Genomic DNA, 5,013 nt, shown 5'->3' with positions numbered 1-5,013 from the left:
CCCCGCGGCCCCGCTGACCCGCGCTCGCCCCCGTGGCCCCGGTGACCCGCGCTCGCCCCCGTGGCCCCGGTGACCCGCGCTCGCCCCCGTGGCCCCGGTGACCCGCGCTCGCCCCCGTGGCCCCGGTGACCCGCGCTCGCCCCCGTGGCCCCGGTGACCCGCGCTCGCCCCCGTGGCCCCGGTGACCCGCGCTCGCCCCCGTGGCCCCGGTGACCCGCGCTCGCCCCCGTGGCCCCGGTGACCCGCGCTCGCCCCCGTGGCCCCGGTGACCCGCGCTCGCCCCCGTGGCCCCGGTGACCCGCGCTCGCCCCCGTGGCCCCGGTGACCCGCGCTCGCCCCCGTGGCCCCGCTGACCCGCGCTCGCCCCCGTGGCCCCGCTGACCCGCGCTCGCCCCCGTGGCCCCGCTGACCCGCGCTCATCCCTGTGGCTCCGGTGACTCACAGCCCAGAGGAGCGGCTTTTTCCTCAACTTGGGAACAACGCAAGGTTTACAGCCCTGAGCTGCCATCCGGCAATTGATTTCAAACCGAGAACAGAAACGTGGCTAAACTCCCCCAGACATGATTTATTTTATTGTTAATGAGGCAAGTGGAAGAGATTTCATAATGTAATTGTTTCTGTCCAAAAACATCCTTGGGTCGGATAATTGAGGGTATCCCTTCCTGTTCTGTTTGTGGTAAAGATCAAGAAGAGGTGATTATAGCCTTTTGTCTAATAGCCTTTCACTTCTTAAACCCACGAACTAACTTCTTAACCTGCCCTAGTCCTTCAGCCTTTTCTCTTCATGTTTTCTCCTCTCGGACTTCCCCTTGAACCTTCAAGGGTTTCAATTTTCTTTTTTTTATTGAAGTATAGTTTATTTACAATGTTGTCTTAATTACTGCTGTACAGCAAAATGACCCAGTTATACATATATACACATTCTTTTTTTTTTTTTGGCTGTGTTGCGTCTTCGTTGCTGCGCATGGGCTTTCTCTAGTTGTAGCAAGCGGGGTCTGCTCTTCGTTGCAGTGTGTGGGCTTCTCATTGCGGTGGCTTCTCTTGTTGCGGAGCACGCGCTCTAGAGCACGGGCTCAGTAGTTGTGGTGCACGGGCTTAGTTGCTCCACGGCATGTGGGATCTTCCTGGACCAGGGATCGAACCCGTGTCCCCTGCATTAGCCGACGAATTCTTAACCACTGCGCCATCAGGGAAAACCTAGAATAGGTTTTTACTCTTCATATTCATTTAGCGTGTTTTTGTAAATGAGTGTTTAACAGTACATCAGAGTGTAGGTAGAAATGTCTTCTGAAATACTTATATTTGTGATCCATTATCACAATTTATATTTAAATATTGTAATTGCAATTTTATTTTGTTTTAATTATTTCTATCTGTGTTCAACTCTGCTTTCTGTGTGGGCCTCACTGGTATTTACTTTTACCTCATGTAGATTTTCAGGAAAAATATGAGTTATATTTTTAAAGAATCTTTTGTTAAACCATACTTTACTAACCAGTTTATGTTTCAGTTTTTGGTGCGTTTATGTTTAATTTCAGAGCATGTATTTATCAGTATTGTAGCAAATACTTTGCCAATAAGAGAATTCTATGGAGCCAGATTAGAATTCCTGGTGAGTTAGAATGCTTTATACTTTTCCGATAATGCATAGATCACTTTATGGAAATTTTTAAACTTACATTCAAAAAGATATGTCACTTTATAACTATGTACTAGTCTATTCTGAAAAGGGTAAAGAATAAGTCAAGTTTCAGAATTTGATTAATTAGAGTCTACCAAAGCTGAGGAAAGAAAGACCGAGATGAAGCCCTAGAGAAAATGACAAATTCATCTTAAAAAAAAAAAATGAACTCTTATATTTTGAATTTCCTGGTAATGAGGTTTTTTTTTAACGGTGGTTTTCATTTTTTTGGCACCTGGCCCATGATTTGATGCTGAATAGTTTAGCATAGAAAAATGTATGGTTTCCATAGCAACTACGATTTCTTTCTCTCAATTCCTACCTCTGACCAAGGCAATCTGCAGTTGCTTGCAGTGTTGGAGGCGCTTCATTCTCCCTGCAGCTTTGAGTGGCCAGGCAGAGCCCCTGGCAGTTAGTAGGGACCATCCAGTCCGACCTTCCCTTGTCAATGCACGGACGGGAATAGGAAGCCAGCACGGGGGTGGGGGGGTGAGGAGGAAGGGGGCCCGCGGAGCACACCCCCGATCATCGTTGAAGTAGAGACCGTCCTGGAAGTGTGGGCCCACTGGGGCTGTAGGTTAAAATATTTTAAACCACTGCTTTAACGCCCTACAAATAGCTGGGGCTTGTTGGAAGCAGAATGTATATTTATTCAAGACAGTTGACATTCCTTTAAACGTCTTTGCTACTAAATTACCTTTTAATAAGTAATGCAAATATTACGGCGGTGGCTTGCAAAGACTTTTGTTTGGTTTTGCACATCGAAGAGGTACAATCTTGCCTCAGATAAACTGGATTGTTTTCGCGATTCCACTGATTTCCTTTTCGGTAGCTACGCAAGCCATCTGTTGTGCCCTGCGGTTTGTGTAAATGTCTCCTCTCTGAGACAAATGTCTCTGGAATTGTGATTGCTGTGACAACTGGACAAAATGAAGAAGACGGGGGGATGAAAGTAACTGAGGTTGGTTGTCCTCATGGAACATTGGTAGCAAGCCAGGAAACGTACCTGGGAGGTGTCATATGCTTAACTATAACACGAATCTTCTTACCAGCTTGAAGAAAAGTAAATGGGATAGTTGTGTTTTTTTTAATTAAATAAGACTTTATTGAATGAATGAAAGAATGATCTTCAGCACTTCAAGTTTCACATATGATGGAGAGGTTGAAAAGCATTTCTGATTTACGTTATGCGACCTTAAAATACAAAAATGATCATATGAATTTGAGTTAATAAAATATCACATTTTTGCTTAACATCTTACACCAATATGGAACAAAGCCAACAGAAAAGAGAAAGACAAAAGGCTATATAATTTAATATTTTCTCCATTAAATTCATAATGGTGATTTATTTTAAATGCCATACCTTTCTTACATTTAATTTTTATTTTATATTGGGGTATAGTTGATTTACAATGTTGTGTTAGTTTCAGGTGTCCAGCTAAGTGAGTCAGTTATACATATACATATATCCATTCTTTTTCAGATTCTTTCCCCATATAGGTCATTACAGAATATTGAGTAGAGTTCCCTGTGCTCTACGGTAGGTCCTTGTTGATTATCTATTTGATAGATAGTAGTATGTACATGTTAATCCCAGACTCCTAAAAAAAAATGGGTAGTTTTTTATGTAATAGATACAAAAGCATCTCCAGGAGAGCTTATAGAAGCCTTTGGCGTGAAAGGCAGGATCCGTCCTTGAACTCTAACCCTAGGGTGTATCGTGGCTCTCAGGGAACTGACAGCCCAATCTTGCAGTCTCCTCCGGGCTCCAGCCTGTCAATATTTACCTGGCTAAGGTGCACCTGGCTCCCAGCCCACGTACACACTTCTGCCCCTTCCGCTCGCTATTGACTTGTATGCAGATATTAGTAGCTGCTTGCAAAAGAAATGATTTCCACAGAAAGTGAAAGTATTTAAAATTGATCCAAAAATGGGACACTTAAAAAAAAATCATTCACCTATTTTCAATGTGTAGTTAATTTAAATGTTAACATTAGTTTACTTAATTTAACTGTTAATTTTTAATTATTAGTTAAGACTAATTTACCGGTACTGGTTCATAAATTATAACAACACAGGACACAAATAATGATGTTGATAATGGGGGAAACTGTAGGGGTGCAGGGGGACGGGAGTATATGAGAATTCTGTACTTTCTGTGTAATTTTTCTGTAAACCCAAAACTGCTCTAAAAAAATGAAGTCTATTAATTTTGTTAAAAGATGTACATATATGTATGTACATATAAAATAAGATAGGTATGTATATATGTGTGTGTATATATGTATGTAAGTACATATGTCTATATGTGTGTATGTATGTGTGCATGTGTGTGTGTGTGTGTGTGTGTGTGTGTGTGTGTGTGTGTGTGTGTATTTGGCATTGGTGGGAGATCAAAACGGTTCAGCTGCCTTGGAGAACTGGCTGTCAGTATCTTTTAAAGTTAAGCGTACATCTCCCCCTCAGTTTAGCAATCCCACTCCTAGGTATTTACCCAAGAGAAATAAAATCATATGACGGGGGTGTCTCAAGGTGAGTGCCCCAACAGGGGCTGGGAGATGAGGTGTAAGAAGTGGAGGGTGCTCTACTGCCTTGTCCCCCCTGTTTTCGTTCTCTTCCGAATTTTTACTCTGTGGGCGTGGAGCACATACTGTAGGCCAGTCCTGGAAGGTCCCGGTCTTCTTTCTTTGATAACTTTCCAATCTCTCCATTTCTCTCTCCTCCTTTTTTGGAATTCCTGTGAGTTGGACGTTGGTCCTTTCCTGCTCATCTACTCTAATTTTTCCTTCCATCTCTTTGCCTTTTCTTGAAATCTCTGGTAGACCTCCTTGGCTTTTCAATTTTTTAGTTTTACGATTGTGTGTTAATTTCTAAGAGCTCTTTCTGGTTCTCTAGTAATCTCTCTCCCCACCGCCCCATCATGTTCTAACTTCCTAGGTGCAAATATCTTCTTGTTCCCCTGAGATTATGTGCAGGTCTCTTGTTTTAAGTTTCCCGCAGTTTTCTCTGGACTGGCTCTGTTTCTTCCGAGTTCCCCTTTTCTGATTATTTTCTGCCTCTCACACCGGAGACGTGCCTCAAATCTCTGCCAGTCCTGCTGGTTCTTTGGCTGTGGGTTGGGCTAGCTTCACCAGTCCCTTGCCCAGAGGCCCCCGAATGCCATGTGTAGAACGTGGGGTCATCAGTGTGATGGTTAGTGGGTGTGGCGGGCATGTCTGGGTGACAGTGCCCTGGGGAGGGGATCTGGTGCAGCTGAGTGGGGAGACCCTGGTTCAGGTTCACACACGTGCACACACACAGGGTAACGAAAAGTGCTTTAGACCTTAGGA

Source organism: Physeter macrocephalus, chromosome 8 (genome assembly GCF_002837175.3).
Source record: "Physeter macrocephalus isolate SW-GA chromosome 8, ASM283717v5, whole genome shotgun sequence".
Lineage (NCBI taxonomy): Eukaryota > Metazoa > Chordata > Mammalia > Artiodactyla > Physeteridae > Physeter > Physeter macrocephalus.
Note: the sequence above shows the minus strand (reverse complement) of the source record.